A 17,722-nucleotide genomic window follows, 5' to 3' on the forward strand; every position below is an offset into this window, starting at 1 on the left:
TTTAGGCCAGGATGTAGTGGGATAATTAAGAAGTTAGGTTCCATCCTTCTATTAGCAAATATTTTTGGTGGGATACACACTTAAATTTGAAACTGTTGTTTTTACAATAATTCTTTGCCCATGTGTTTCCCTTTTGATTCTAGTCTATGACATTTTCTTGTCCATTCTTCTCCTTCCCCAAGTAATCAGATCAGAATGGTGACTTTGCTCGGTTTCTATAGAAGAAGAAGGGGCTTTTTGCACGCCTTCAAAATCGCACAATGGTTGCCAATTGGAAACGCTATTGATTTGCCATAACGCACGACGTCGTAGACAATCTGCCACACACCTGAAACCAATCTGCAAAAAGTGCTTCCTTGTAGCGCTTTCAGGGGAATCCCAAAAAGTGGATTCACCCTCCGGAAAGCGCTACACTCTTGCAACCAATCTGCAACACTAGCGAAAAAGACCTGTGCGTTAACATTGTTGCGGTTTCTTCAAAGTCCCTCCTCCTGAGCCTGTCCTCCAAACTTCCGGCGAAGCGATCGCCATTTTTTTTTCTCCGAGCGAGCGGGGATAAACGCACCAGCGAGCCTCTTTCTGTTTAGAGGCTTCCCTGGCTTCAGTCCTTCACCTTTAGTCACTAAGCACAAACCACAGAAAAGCCCGTTTGCTGATGTATTTTCCCATTAATTTTTACACATTCATTCAGCCGAAAATCGGGCCCGTGAGAGGGGGGGAGGATTTTTTTTTTTCACTCGAGGCAGCGTGGCAACAATCATACGATCAAACGACAGCTCAAACACATTAGGCAGCTGGATGGGTCTCTCCGTTGCAACGAATCTACACAGATTCGTTACAATGGGTCTGTTTTTTTTTAAAAAAAAACCTTTCTTAAAGGGAAAGGGGCTGTTTGGGAGCATGCTAACGGCTGCCCATTGGCTGCTTGACGGCCAGGGGCAGGACGAGCTTGGCAATAGCGCTTCCTTTCTAGCGATTTCTGCCGAGACCAGAAGCTGTGGGAAACGCTACAAAACGCAACTGGATTCCACTACAAAGGCAGGTATGCATAACGACGAATTCCACTATTTTAAATGGCGATTTTTCATTCAGTGACCAATTTGCAACAAAGATCCCGGTGCGTAAAGCCCCGAAGAGTTGGCTTTTGTCAAAAATAATCTCAAAGCAGCTTACAATAACCTTCCCTTCCTCTCCCCACAGCAGACAACCTGTGAGGTAGGTGGGGCTGAGAGAGCACTGACATTACTGCTCTGTGAGAACAGCTCTACTAGGACTGTGACTAGCCCAAGATCACCCAGCTGGCTGCATGTAGTTGAGTGGGAAATCAAACCTGGCTTGCCAGATTAGAAGCTTCTGCTCTTACAAAATTATATAGCTGTTATGGTTTTAATTATATGCTTAAAAATACATAGTGACATCTCAGTAGCCAGAGAGTCATGGATGGAATAACAGTTCCAGTGGTTAGGCTCATATTCTGTGTCCTGGATACCTCCTTACCTACACCATGACTATTGATTCCTGAATAAATAAATAAATTAAGCAATACGCTAAAGAAAACTGAAATAATAGTAACTATTTCAGTTTCTCACATTTCTTATGAAAAAATCCTTCCTTCCTTCCTTCCTTCCTTCCTTCCTTCCTTCCTTCCTTCCTTCCTTCCTTCCTTCCTTATCATTGCCTTGCAGGGGGATATTGCCTGCCTAATGAGGACACTGACAACCATAATTTGGTGTAAAATATTTGGCTACAGCCTTTATTCAACAATGAGCATGGCAAGCATGGCAAGCATGGGAAGAGAATCTTGCCATCTTGTCGTCACCATACCACAAGGAAGCCCACCACAGCCTGCCCCTAAATGGGTTGCATTGGCTATCCAGCCCAAACACCTGGACATAATGGCAGGCTGAAAAAGGGGAGTGGCAACATGGAGTGACCCCTCTCGGCACCAGCCTCTGTTGGGTTCTCCTGCCCCCCAGAAATGCTAGACTTCAATCAGGCTCTGCATCCACACAACCCCTTAAGGGGGCCCCCAAATCTAGGGGAGGCCAGCATGCAAGCTTGGCCACCCCAAAATTGATCCTTCCCATGCTATACTTCTGCCAGCTGTGACAATTAAACAATAATACAATCCAACATCTAACAAATAGGCCAACAATTCATAAACAGGGAGGGAGGGTGGATTTCGCATCTTCGGTTGCCCTGAGGGGGAAAAGAGGCCAAGCAACGTCAGGCCATCCATTTAACTGATGCCTAGCTCAGTCACACCCCCTGCTGCCATGCCAACACACACATTGCTCAGAGAATGCCAAGGCTGGGAGTTCTCTCCCACCAGCCAGGTCCTTGTCAGTGTTCCTTCCCCTCAGTGGCAATGGCCCCCTGTAGATGAGTCTTGAGGGCTTTTTATTAAACAGTCAGAGAACCAGGAAGAGATAAAAGCCTACACAAAAGTGACCTCAGGGCCGGAACTTCCATCACAAGGGCTTTCCAGAGAGTTGGGGCCAGGACTGAAAATACCCTAGCATTTATTTTATTGATTTATTTTTTCACATTTATACCCTGTCTTTTTCCAAAGGTTCAGGGTGCCTTACAAAGTTTAAAATATACAACATAAATAGGTTTTAAAATATTAATTTTAAAATCAAACTCTTCTATTTCACCTTCAGGCCTCCTCCTCCTCTTTTGGGGAGTTAGATGGTCACAGAAATGAGGGGGCTAAATAAGTTCTTAGAGAACTGGTTTGGGGGGGAACTTTCAAGGAGGAAGGCCAGCATCTTGATGTTATTTCTAGGCCTCAACTGTAGGCCTGGTGAAACAGCTCTGTTTTATAGGCCCTGCGGAATTGATTATGTTTGATTTTCATTTTAGCCACATCTGTAAACCGCTCCACGGGAGCAGTAATAATAAAGCGCTAAGGGCAATGTGGGAGGAGACAGGGGCATGGCAGGGTGAGTCCAGGATAAAGCTTCAAAGGGGCCAATCAGGAGCCGATCAGGCCCCTCTGAGTGTCACTTCAGGAGGTGAGGGGGCCTTGGGAAGAGCCTTCGCCACCGGGAAAGGAGCAGGGCTGCTGCATCAAAGACGCAGCGGCCCTGCTCCTTTCCCGGCGGCGAAGCCAGGACATTGGGTGGAGGGTGGGGGAAAGGCTTACGTGCTAGACTTGTGCGATTCGGCCGCTTTGGCAGCCGTTCCCTCCGGGCGCAGCCAGCCGCTTGCCCGCTAGCGCCCGCTGTATTGGGCCTACAGCGGGCCTTAAATCTAGTATATGATTATGCATTAAGAGCTGTCTTTAGTTTGAGACAATGTTAAAATAAGTATTCAAGAGCACTAATTCCTGACTATCATCTAAAAAAAATCCAAGTTACATGGTTCATGTAACATTTTAAGAAATATGTCAAATTTGCAATGAAGGTGGGTTGTGTGTGTGTGTGTGGGGGGGGGGTTGCTTCTGAGCAGACTAATGCTTTCCTTCCTTCTCTAATCCCCATATTGACAAATCTGACAAGTGATGAATTTGCAAGCCCAATCATGGGTACACATTTTCCTCTCAGACAGCATCATCAGACTGTCTGTGCTGTCAGTTTTATTGAAACTGTGTATCATTTTAAGACATAATACCCCAAACCGGAAGGTTCATTCATGCCAGTGTACATCACAATGAGCAGAGTTTCTGAGACAAAAACTGACTTGTCTGAAATGTATAAATATTAGGACTACAGTGAATAGGATGCATTTGTATTGATGATGTGTGACTGTTTTTTTGATGCTGCTCAACACGTCCCAGACTGTCCCAGACTGCTAATGAAAGCTCCGTATTCTTGTGCTGGGTTCAACATACGTACTTTTGGGGATAATGTACAAAATGTTGAGGCTAGTACTTCCAGTCGAGTTTGCCATTGTTCTAACTGGCATGCTATTGAATACAAGGAAGTAGGAACCAGGACCATATGGAACAATGTAATATATGTTGTTGTGCATAAACCAAATGTGTAAATAGAAATAAATGTACATCTAGGCCAGGATTCTCGCCAGTGGCTAAATGACCTTTGCTCATTCATCTTAAAACCAAAATAAAATAAAAAATGCATGACTCTTCCTATTGATTTTAGATCTAAGCTGAACAGAGCCCTTTCTGTTCACAACATCCACACATTTGAGCTCTTAGTAGAACTGACTGATGCTTGAGGGATTCAGAATAGACAGCCTTGGCATTTCATTTCAATGCTGTGGAATAATGCTTGTGTAAGGCAGTCTGGTGACTTGCTGGGAAGTATCAGGTGAAACAGTGTTTGGATGATATTCTTTTTGTTCTCCCAGCAGGTAGTAAGAATGCTTTTCCACTCTTTTCTGTAAATCTTGCCCCTTGAGGACAACATCAAGTAGCAACTTTCAAAATACTGTGTTTCTGAGCAACAAGCATGAATCTGTTTATCAAGCCAGTTTTTGCATGTAGAATGATCTAGTGCACTGCAAGATCTAGTGCCCCCATGAACAAGATTTGTTTCTGCTGCCACACCCAGCCTTCCCCTCTTCACAGTTTAGCCACTGCTTAAGATACAGCTTCTCTGCAGTTTCATCCCCACCAGAGCTTCTGCCATGCTGTTCACTATTTGGCAGTTGCTTAAGGGGTAGACAAATCCGAGTCTCAGCCAGTCTCATGGCTGCCGATCACATTCTGCTCACCTGCCCAATCTAGCTCTTAGGATGCCCACAATAATCCCAAATGTTTCAGAAGAATCTTCATAAAAGTTATTTGAAAGCTTAATAAAGTTCTTGCTTGGCTTTACCTCATATAGAACAACAGTATAGTGTTGCCTTAAAGGCAAATGATTTATTTCAATATAAGCTTTTGTGAGTTGTAGCTCACTTCCTCAGATATGTTTTTAACACTTCTTTGCATGAATACATTGGAATCCTCTATCTTAATTAAGCTTAAGCCTCACATCAAGCAAAGCATTACAGGGATAGGCATCTGGACATACCTATATATCTTGTTCTTAGTCCTATTCTCTTCCAAAGGGTTCAGTGTGATATACACTTGTTTTTGTCTTCACATTAAGTTTTAGAATAGTAGATCTGCTTTCTGGTCCCTAGAATACATTATTGATCCCTGAAATACATTCAAATAAAAGAAAAGTTCAGCATGTCTAAGCATGTATTGGTCGTAATGTCTAATTATAATACAACATGTGAGATGATATTGATTTCTGTGGTTCCCTACCACTGACAGCCAGTTCTGTGAGGTGTATGCTAGAAATGTATAGAGTGATGACATCAGCACTATACTAAATTTATGAGAAACAGAGAAACAGAAAAAAAGCTTCAGCTCCTAACTTCTGGTAATATTTAACTCTACACTAAAAATGTTCGCAAGTCTTATTTCTTTGATTTGGGTATTCCTTCAGTACAAATGCTGCCTTTGAAAAGGCTCTGCCAATATATCTCATATATCAGCCCAATATATGTCTGCATTCAGAGCCAAGCTTCACTGGATGATAAGGGCTCACTCTGTACACATTGGATAAAGTGATTTTAGTGCCCTTTAAAAGCAGTTTTTTCTGCTTCTGTTTTTTGACACAGGGAAATCCAGCTGCAAAAGCATGCTGAAAGTGCATTATCCAGCGTTCTTGGAATGAGTCCTGAATCTGATGAAGTGTGCATGCACACAAAAGCTTACTCTTTGAAAAAAACCTTTGTTGGTCTTAAAGGTGCCAGTGGAATCAAACTTTGTTCTGCTGCTTCAGACTAACATGGCTACCCACCTGAACCTATCTTAATGTATGAGCACACTGATGTAGGAAAAATTCCTACAGTGCTATATGCTGTTTTCATCTGCTTGGAATCCCTATGCAACTTAGAGCCACTTAAGTCATCTAAATCAGTAGTTTGATGGACATGAAAATTGATAGCCCTATAGTTCCATTTGTCTAGTTACTCCTTTTTCCAGTGGTTAAAGCCAGAATAGTCTGTTATTTGTAAATGCCAGCACTTAATACTATCAGTTAGGAGCCTGAGTTCTGTAAATATGAATATTGGAGTGCTTTTTCTGAATAAAAGCAATTCTATTTGCATAGATGCTTCTCGTGAATATTGCCATTTGTAATCCATTATATTTTGCTCCTGCTTTATATATTAAGTTACGAGAGTGAGAAATGGGAGGATGCAAATGGGCAATAAGTCAGTGGCAGTTCTGCAACAGTGTGCATTTGATTCACTATCTTCTTCCTGATTAATAACTATGATGTTGCTGATTTGATTTGCATATATTAAGGATGCCATGGAGGCAATATGAATGGATGGTTATCATTTATACCTTGGTCAAGACAATGTAAACATGACATAAGGAAGCATTCTAGATATATACATGTTGCATTATTAAACCCAGAGAGAATGAAAAGACTTTATTTATTAAGCAATAATACTGCGATCGCATTTTAAAGGAGATGTTGGAGAGAATCTTCAATTTATCACAGTCTATATTATGCTGGAAATTTTGATAATAGTATTTTCATTAGTAAAGCCACATAATAGTAAAGAAACATCCAGAAGCACAATGAATAATATAATTAAATAATATTGCAAGAATTCATGGGCAATATTCGGATATTGAAGGGCATTGATTTTTACCACATTAATTTACACTTGGTGATGGAACAATAATTAATAACAGTAATTGAACTGACCTACATAAAGAAAAGGTGTCTCTGAAGATGATCAAGTTATACGGACCAAATTTCAGATGTTACAGTCAAATGAATAGATATTATAAGAATCAGTGAAGTCAATAAAAACAGTGACTTGAGCTTCAATAAAGTATTTTCCCTAGACGCATTTCCAACCAGCATTTCCATATAGATAGAAAAACTTCATTTTTGTGATTAATATTGTTTGAGTGGGTTGGATATTTCAAGCACATAAGAATAAAGATAAAATGCACAATCCATAGCTCAGTAGTTCAAGAATGCATCTGTGGACCTCATACAAACATAGAAAGTGTTTTAGGTTATTCACATTTGCTTTGGTACAAGCTAAATGGTATCCTTGTACTTGAGAATCTCCATGTACACAGACACTATGGAATTTGGGTTGGGTTAATGTTTGCTCACCCTCCTGGACATATCAGTGTTTGAGCACTGTTCATGCATATATCTGGTGCATAGCACACAGTCATGTTTTCTCTCCCCTTGTATTTGCCACTGGCTCTAATGAATGACATCTCTCTCTCTCTCTCTCTAGCGACCAAATTCTGTCTGGGTATTTTTTTTACTTGCTACAAAAAGGTTATCTAGTCAACAGGATTGTTAATGAGCAGTTTGAAATCTGATTATGTGTTCTCTTTACATGAGATGCATCTGTTACCTGAGGATTCAGCTAATGCTTCATTGATTTTTTTAAAGTACAGATAATAATAGAAGTGTTTTCTGTGGTGGTTTTAAATAACAAGTGCCATTTGTTTGTAAAGTTGGTTTCCTCTGAATGACGGATCACAGAAAAAATATGCCAATATTGCAAAGAGAAATCCATATTAATTCAATATTACCATGGGAAAATGTCATTAAAATAGAACTAAGGAGAATCTGGGCTTCTCCATGATATGCCATGTGTTCAGTTTGCCTTTTTTTCTTTTTGAGAAATCAATCATGTGATACACTTCCTGTAGACTGAATGGAAGAGTCCAGGAAAATCTATATCATATTTCTAGTGTACGTCAACTGCTTTGACCCATGGGGAAGGAGGGTTGAATGTTTGCCTCACTAGCTGCTATACTCACACTGTATTTGGCTATCAGGAAAGCTTCCTGAGGTCACTCTGCAGCAACTCATGTGATTTGTTGGTTGAGGTTGTTTGGTCTGAGTGGTCTGCAGGGATGGGTACAAACTGACTCCCAAATTAAAGTTTGTCAGCATTTGTGCTGGTTTGTGGCTTATAAAGCCACATTTGTGAACTGAAGAGCTACCAGAAGTTTCTAATAGATTTTTTAAAAATTTAATAGCTCTCTTTGTCTCTGCATGCCAGTTACTGGAATACTACATTCAGACTTCTGTTTGTCACCTTTTGATTTTACTCATCTATCCATAGCAATTTTAAATGTTTCATCAGCCATCCATCAAAGCTTTTCATTTTTATTTTTGTTTACAGGAATACATTTGTTTTTGTTTTGCGTTCTTTCTCAATGACATCTCTGGTTTCGATCCCCATTTCTTCCATTTCTCATTCACTGGAATGTAGAAATGCAAATCAATTCTTCATCAATGTTGTTTAGATTGTATTTTGATGCTATGAAGATTTTGGTATTTTTCTTTGGTATAATAATAATTTTATTCTTCTAGCCCACCCTTCCCCGGTAAGCTCAGAGAGGGTGACAGCACAATTAAAACATTCACCACATAATATTCTGAATGAGAAAAATAGTTGGTTCTTCTTTGCCACTTTTCTCTACCAGGAGGAGTCTTAAAGTGCCTTACATTCATCTTTCCTTTTCTCTCCCAACAGACACCCTTGTGAGGTAGATGAGACTCAGTCAGAACAGCTTTATCAGTGCTGTGGCAAGTCCCAGGTCATCCCACTGGCTGCATGTGGGGGAGCAAGGAATCATACCCAGCTCATCACATTAGAAGCTCCTAAAGTCCAATTGGTGAGCAGGGGGTTGGACTAGATGGCCTGTATGGCCCCTTCCAACTCTATGATTCTATGATTCTATGATTATTAGGAGCTATAATCACTTTATTGGCTGTCCATTAATTATCAGGTTCAGTTCAAGGTATTGAATTCTTCACAATCTTTGTCAATCTGCAAGACTACTTCTCTCACTATGCTCTGCCCAAACAGTTTTATTCATTACAGCAGTGTTTTCTGCCAATGGTCAAAATCAACAGCTGCCCAGATACATTGATTCTCTGTTATGACCCCGCCTCATGGAATGGCCTTCCCAAAAAGGTGGGGAACATTCACACTCTTCTGGCTTTGCACAAACTATGCAAAAATGAATTGTTCAGGAGGACTTAAATACAGGTAACAGGGTTGTAATATAATGAAATGGTTCAAAAACATCCTTTGGCAAACAAATAAGGATTGTGTATGCTATACTGCTATGTACTGTCTGTTGCTGTAAACATGCTCCCACTATGTAATTTCTGCATCATTTAATGTGTCATGTTTAAATAAATGTGTGTTTATTGTCCCACCTCTGTTTCAGGTTTCTGTTTTATCTTCAGGTTTTTCGCAATCCAACCGTATGGCTCATTTTTATAGGGTGTCCCATTGTTGATCATATCCTACATTGTGTAATCTGGTGACAGTGTCACTGAGAAATGCAGATTATAAAATAGATAAATAATGGTGAAGTTTGTTTTGGTTTTCTGCAGCTGCCAGCACCATGTGTCCCTCTCAAAATAGCTGCACCTTAGCTACAGAGCTAAATACTGGCTAAAGAAAGCCCTGATAATTTCGCTTGTCTGTTATTACATTTAAGTATCATTAGAGAAGCTGTGTGTGTGTCTATATGTCTTCCCTTTGTCCCTTCTTTGTAGTACTTTGTATTTTGCATGGGATAAAATGAAATGTAAATTAAACAAAGTCATCAAAAGAGACTGAATAATAAGAAATTTCATGAAAAAAGCAGTGAGGTAAGCAAAAAGAAACAGCCAGTTTCCATATTAACGAAGCACCATGAATATAAATAAATAAAGTATTGATTGACTGTGATTAATTATATTTTTATGCTGGGTTTCTCCTCCTGAACATCTTCCAAGACATTATTCCAAGTCAATTCCTAGGCAGCCATGCATAACTTGGCAGAATAAAGTAAAGGCTTTTCATTGACACCAGTGGATTCCCAGAGATGATCTTCTGGGCGCTTTTTCTGTAATACTAAAGGGATATGCAGCAATTAAATCTCTAAATTATGCCAAAGAAGTCGAATGCTCAAGTGTCATAATCTATGGGCCTGCCATTAGCTAATTTATAATTAGTATACAAGAGCATCACACCTCCTTGAGAGGACGGCAGTCATGTAGATAATTAAAAACTTGTAGAAGGATTATACAGTAGAATTCTGCAAGACGACCAAGGAAGAAAACATCATTCTAAGGGTGATACCTGTCTACATGGAGCTAATTAAAGAAGAATAAAGAGGAAGAATTTAGACAATGGCTTCATTATAGAACATAGAATATAACCACCACTGTGGAATCCTTTGTACAATATTCAACTAATATATAATAATTTCCTCATATTTAAAAATACTCTACAAAATCCAATTTGGCAATTTCTGCCATACATTCTCATGCAATCCACAGAAAGTGGAGGATACTTAAATCCCACTGAAACCCACGTTGCTTGCTGATTCCAGTAACACTTAAACACTTCATCTGAATTATGCTATTAAGAGTTTGACTCCATGTGTTGATGGGAGATCAATCAACTGATTGGAGGAAGACTTACCCTTCCCTCTGTGCTTCTCCATGATCCCAATTGCGATCAAGATTACTATTTGAATCACACTGACTTAAACCCTTAAAAACAAAACAAATGTTATGCTAATTTGCACATGTGAAAACTTTCATCAAAAGTAGCATACACGATACAAGAAACATATAAATTGTAATGCTATGCTTATGGAATCTACCAAGTTTAGCATCTTACCACTGGCCTGAATATTTGAATGTACACTTTGCATTTTGTAATTGTGGCTCATCATTAGTTCAGTGATATATGCACTTGTGTAAGCTTAATATTAAAGAATAGAAAGAGAAAGGCTTTGAATTCCCAGACTGTAAGGTGTACTTCTGACAGTGGCCACGTCACCTGAATCTGATAATTTCTTTCCTGAAATTTTAATGAAAACCTTGCTAAACCCATAGGTCCCAGTTCTGAAGAAAGAGATAACCAGAGTTTTAATACTGACAAAAGCAAATCAAGTTTTCTCTTCTTCTCAAGGCATAATAGTATATATATTCTTGTCTGATCATACTGAAGGATTGTATTTTTGCTTCAAATATCTCATCTTTGCATTAATCTACTAATCCCATTTAGCATTCTGTGAATTTGTCTATTTCCTTTTGAAATACTGATATGCAAAAATAATTAACCTTTGTATAACACCATATGTCGCTACTGCACAGTAAGTCTTTCTGTAAGACTTTTCCTTATCAGCACTGGTACTTTATCATAAACGACAAATTATTTGTAGTTTAGTATTCATAATAATGTATAAAAATCTCTCTCCCTTCAGCTTAAAGAATACAGGCATATGTCTAATAGCCATGAGTGACCCTGTGGGGGTGGGGGTATATGGATAGAAAGAAAATAGTTTTAAGGTTTTGAGATCTTGCATTACTATCTTGCAAGACATCAGGGTCCACTTTAATTTTCATTAACAAATCAAAATTACTGAAGGAGGGCAGAGACTGGCAATGGTGGCGTTGTGGTAGAGGTATAGCTAAATTTGCAGGAAAGGAGATGAAGCAAGAAGGGAAGGATAAAGGGGAGGGTAAAAAGGTTGCCTTATCTTGTGATTTCTTGAGGGTATCCCACTGGTTTGAATATAATTGCAGATACATGAAATGGTGCTAATTGTATAATTCATAGCTTAACCAATAGCCAGGAAAAGGTACATCAGTTCGTTTTTTTTTATATCTGCCCACTCATGTATTTATGCCTTACTAGAGTGTCACATCAAAATGGACTGAAATTAGGAAAAGTGGCTCATTGGTGTGGGACACATCTTCTGGTGCACCTTGTCAAACAGAAATTAATATGGACATAACAACTGTAGTCCCACCCATGGAGTGCGCCAGCCATGCTGGCTCCCAGGGCCTAGACAGACACTGCATGTGCGGCAGGGGCTGAGGCACAGCAGTTGCCAGCCCCAAAAGCCTTGGCAGAGGCCACACCAGTCTAGGGGGCCTAGCCAGCTGCTGGATGCATAGCAGGGGCTGAAGCAGTAGCGGAGGCATGAGGTAAGCAGAAAGATGAAGGGGAAGAAGGAGGGAAGGGAGTGTGTGTGTGTGTGTGTGTTTGCTTTGATGGAGGTTAGGAAACCAACAGGTAAAGGGGGGAAACAGGAGGGGGCAGGGGAGGGAATCTCTGTATGTCACTGTTTGTGTGTGTGTGTGTGTATTTGTGAGGGAAGTGGAGAAAATGGGGGTAGGGAAGGCCATCTCTGTGTGTGTTTTAGCAAGGGAGGGAGGGGGCCTTGACTAAGTAGCCCCAGAGCAGGTATGTGTCTCACATACTCTCTGAGAGTCAGCCTGTCAGTAATTTTTCTTTCTTTCTTTTTTGGACAGGATGCTCAAAATTTACTACAGATTGGTATGGATTATCAAGAGGAGACATTAATGTCTTCAGTAGGAAATGGGCATATATCCCTGTGACGGATCAATGACAGTGCAATAATAAACAGAGAAAATAAAACAGCTTAGAAGATTGTAACTCTGGTTAGAGTTGCCCTAAGAACCCTGCCATTAATGGATACTGGAACAGATTATTCCAACTCTGATGTATGCTTATTTATTGCATGCTGAAGTGTTTTATCTAACTGTATCAGCAACTGGTTGATGATAACAATGAATGAAGTTGACCTGTTGACTATTCTTGCATTGTTAACAGTATTGCTAGTGTATTTTAACATGGACAAGTTTGCTGTCCTAACGTAGTTGTTTGAATATTGAGGGCCTTTTCGCACGGGGATCTTTGTTGCAAATTGTTTGCGGAATGAAAAATCGCCATTTAAAATAGTGGAATTCGTCGTTATGCATACCTGCCTTTGTAGTGGAATCAGTTGCGTTTTTTAGCGTTTCCCACAGGCTTCCGGTCTCGGCAGAAATCGCTAGAAAGGAAGCGCTATTGCCAAGCTCGTCCCGCCCCTAGCCATCAAGCAGCCAATGGGCAGCCGTTAGCATGCTCCCAAACAGCCCCTTTCCCTTTAAGAAAGGTTTAAAAAAAAAAAAACAGACCCATAGCAACGAATCTAGGTAGATTCGTTGCAACGGAGAGACCCATCCAGCTGCCTAATGTGAGCTGTCGTTTGATTGTATGATCGTTGGCACGCTGCCTCGAGTGATAAAAAAAAAATCCCCCCCCCTCTCACGGGCCCGATTTTCGGCTGAATTAATGTGTAAAAAATAAAGGGACTTTATTTCAGCAAACGGGCTTTTATGTGGTTTGTGCTTAGTGACTAAAGGTGAAGGACTGAAGCCAGGGAAGCCTCTAAACAGAAAGAGGCTCGCTGGTGCGTTTATCCCCGCTTGCTCGGAGAAAAAAAAATGGCGATCGCTTCGCCGGAAGTTTGGAGGACAGGCTCAAGAGGAGGGACTTTGAAGAACCCGCAACAATGGTAACGCACAGGTCTTTAGCGCTAGTGTTGCAGATTGGTTGCAGGAGTGTATCGCTATCCGGAGGGTGAATCCACTTTTCTGGATTCCCCTGAAAGCGCTACAACGAAGCGCTTTTTGCTGATTGGTTTCAGGAGTGTTGCAGATTGTCTGCGACGTCGTGCGTTAAGGCAAATTAGTAGCGTTTTCAATTAGCAACCATTGTGCTATTTTGAAGCCGTGCGAAATGGCCCTGATAATTCGGGGCCTGAATAAGTATAGATCAAAATAAAACTTAGTTGAGAAATTGAATCCTGTCAAAGTCATGCAGCTAATACAAAGTTAGCCACAGATCGATATTAATGTTAGCAGAAAAAGTGCAGAGATTAATTTTAGTTCACTAAAATGTATTTGCATTTGACAAACATTCACAATTAATATGTGTAAATGCCTATTTATTATATGTGTTCAAGCTTGCAAGCCATGCTTTTTCAAGCAACCAATGCTATATATTAATGATTTAGGATATGAGTAACTTAATTACACCACACTTCGCATAGGGCTGCAATTTGTATGGGGGAGGAGTTCTCTGGCAGAAACTTGGGAGAGCTTTTAAAATCTTGGTCTACAATTCTTTTTTAAAAAGTGGTGGGGGTATTTTCACCCATATCATAGTGTTATTGCTTAATAACACTAATTTCCTGCCCTTCCTGGTAAACATATATGCTGTTCTCTTTGGCCTATTATGCACAGCGGCATGGAGAACGTGGAGGAGGAAGAAGCGAAGCAAACCACTTACGCACGGGACGGAACGCAACGGCGGCAAAACCCAGAGTATCCAATTACACACACAGCTACTCCAGAGCCGCTTCTGGTTACGCCCTGGTCCCGGGAAGCTCCACTTTCTTCCGCATCTTGCTAACGCGGCTTTTTCAGCAGCACACGTTGACTCTCTGCCCGGTTGCCACCTGCAGCATGCATAATTGGTGATTTTAGCCACCACCATTCCACCCCAAATACGGACCTTCCACTCCGTGCATAATGGGCCTTTGTGATTCTCTAATTTAATCCAGCACACTGGTCATGATCTCAGAAGGCTTTTTAAAGTCTGTCCTTTACAGATTGCACTCTTTCTCCAAATGGGTCAACCCCAAGTGGTTCTTAAATTTGGTGGTTCACAGTGTACCGTGAGGTACAGCAAACATTTTAATGCTAGGCTTCCAGAGACTGCCAAAATGGTTACTCCAAAAAAACTTTGCTCACTAAAGCATTAAAGTGAAAAATATTTTCCAGGCTTTAGGATTCCCATTCCAGTGTCTTTTTATATCTTATGTCAATTTTATTCTGCACTGATGATTCCTGCCTCTTTATTTTGTGTGCAGCACTGATGATGCTGCCATTTGCCTCCTCTCCAATACCCCTTTCAAGTCAATACCAGAAAACTTAACCTTGCAAAGCTTCTTTTAAACTCCCCCCTTATTGTTTTTATTTTTTAACACAGTGATTGGATGCTGCTTGTCAAAAAAATTAAAATGAAGGGGGAATGGAGCTTGTACACCAATGAAGGTTAAGAGTGGGTGAAACAAATTCAATGGGGGCAGGGAGTGAACTTTTAGAGGTCACAAAGGGGAGGGGATCCAAGGGACTCTGTACTCTTTTGAATTACCCTCAATATGGAAATGAAACAAGGGAAAATTGGCACAAAAGCACTCACATAAAACCCAGGGGAACAGTGACCAGAAAGCAAACTGAGCACTGAAGGAAGGAAAATCAATGCAGAACAAGAAATAAAATATGATGGACATACACAGTTAAAGTGAAGAAAAACACTAGTGCTTGATAAACCACAGTCTGATTCATAGAATGTTAGTATATAAGGTGTGAGGTATTACTTTCCAGTATAATATTTTAAATGCCATAAACTGCAGTGAAACAGCATAATCAACCCAGCACTATATTAACTGTGCTGCATAATTTCATGTCTAAGATATCTTCCAAACAGGTTTTACTATGAAAACTATAAAACAGATTAATACCATACGGCAGCACTTATATGAGCATAACTAAAACTGTTAGAACATAAAAGATGCAGTATTGGATGAGCTCCTGCAGTTTGGTACATTGGGATATTTTAGACATGTCAGAATCCACAGTGAATTTTTGTTCTAAATTCTTTTTTCATTGGGAATGCAACAGCTAATTTAACAACTACTCCAAGGAGATTAGGGTGTAAACTGCACAGAGCTTTTATTCCAACCCCAGGTCGATTCAGTCCCTGACCTCTACACAGAATGCGATTTCTGTTTTGATTTGGGGCGATTTAAATTTTCCTTCCGCAGCAAGAAGGATTGATCTGGAGTGACCCTACCTTTATTGTGCGATATCTTGGAATGTTTTTAATGCTCAATATATTTTAAAATTACATTGTTTTGAATCTGGGCTGTCCTCCGTGGTAGGGAACCCATGATTGGCCATAGGTGGTCATGTGACAAGCCTGCCTTAAAGGAGAAGCCTCTAATTTCTCTCAACTTCTGTTGGTCTTAGATTTTTTTCCTGCCTTCTTCGATCCTCTTACTCCCCCCCCCTTCAAGAAAATAAAGGATTTTTTCCTTCCTCCTCTGACTTTTTGGATCTTCTCCCCCCTTCAAGAAAACAAAGAAAGAGTCTCCATTTGCCTCCCCCCCTCTTCTGAGCCTCCCTAACCACGTGCAGAACACTTTCCTGTTTCAATGGGAGGGGGGAGAGGGAGACTCGAGTTTAAAGCAATCTGAATTCAACAGGATTGACAATGGAATAAACAAAGTAAGTGCAGACTCTGCCTAGGTGTTTTCTTGTGGTCAATCCGATGGTGAGTCTGATGGAAAGAGCAAGAATATAACATCGCTCCCTTCCCTCCCCTCTTAGCTTCACATATTCAGTCAATGATCAATAAGCAAGTGAGTTGTAACAATCTTGAAAAGATTCAAAACCTAATTGTAGGCAGACATGAAACACACACAGCTGGACTCATTTGGCATTCCAAGCTGAGGATCAGAAGTGAAAGACTAGAAAGGCAAGGGGGGTGGGGGAGAGGAAGAGAGGAATGAGCTATAATTTGTTTCACATGCTCCCAGCCATCCTTTTTGTCTCCGTTGCTACCTAAGGCAGACTAAGCATAGCAACTTGTATGTGGAGCACATCATGAGAAAGGCGGGGTTAGAGGAGTCACAAATTGGGATCAGGATTGCAGGGAGAAATATCAACAACCTCAGATATGCAAATAATACCACTCTAATGGCAGAAAGTGAAGAGGAACTAAAGAGCCTGTTGATGCGGGTGAAGGAGGAGAGTGCAAAAGTTGGCTTGAAACTCAAGAAAAGGCAAGGAACATGGCATCCGGCCGTCTCAATTCCTGGCAAATAGATGGGAAAGAAATGGAGAAAGTGACAGATTTTATTTTCCTGGACTCCAAGATCACTGCAGATGGGGACTGCACAAAGAAATTAAAAGATGCTTGCTCCTGGGAAGGAAAGCTATGGCAAAACTAGACAGCATCCTAAAAAGCAGAGACATCAACCTACCAACAAAAGTGCGTTTAGTCAAGGCTATGATCTTCCCAGTTGCAATGTTTGGCTGTGAAAGTTGGACCATAAGGAAGGCCGAGCATCAAAGAACTGAGGCTTTTGAACTCTGGTGTTGGAGAAGACTCTTGCGAGTCCCTTGGACTGCAAGGAGAACAAACCGGTCAGTCCTAGAAGAGATCAGCCCTGACTGCTCCTTAGAAGGCCAGATCCTGAAGATGAAACTCAAATACTTTGGCCACCTCATGAGAAGGAAGGACTCCCTGGAGAAGAGCCTAACTCTGAAAGCTATTGAGGGCAAATAAGAAGGGGACAACAGAGAATGAGGTGGCTGGCTGGAGTCACTGTAGCAGTAGGTGCAAACTTAAATGGACTCCGGGGAATGGTAGAGGACAGGAAGGCCTGGAAGATCATTGTCCATGGGGTTGCTATGGGTCGGACATGACTTCGCACCTAACAACAACAACAACAAGAGTAGCAAACAACATGTACATGTAATAGTATCCATCATGCTAAAAAAATCAGAATCTAAAAGCCTAAAACCAGACATCTAAAGCCTGAACCCTAGTCCTCAGTAAGGTGCGATGTAAGGGGGAGGCTAATTTAGGTGTCAGTTGTTTTACTGGCCTGGTGGAAGACCTCCATTTACAGGTCCTATGGAACTCAATGATTTCTGGATGGGTCCTGAAGTTTTCAGGGAACTTGTTCCACGAGGTAAGGGCCAGACTCTGGCTCTTGCCAAGGCCTGAGCCCTGGCCGAGGCCAGCCAAACCTCCCTGGGCTTGCTTCAATTGATTTTTTAAAAATTATTTCTGACTTTATAGCTTAAAAGGTGATTAATTTTTTGTACCT

This window comes from Paroedura picta, chromosome 6, assembly GCF_049243985.1.
Source record: "Paroedura picta isolate Pp20150507F chromosome 6, Ppicta_v3.0, whole genome shotgun sequence".
Classification (NCBI taxonomy): Eukaryota; Metazoa; Chordata; class Lepidosauria; order Squamata; family Gekkonidae; genus Paroedura; species Paroedura picta.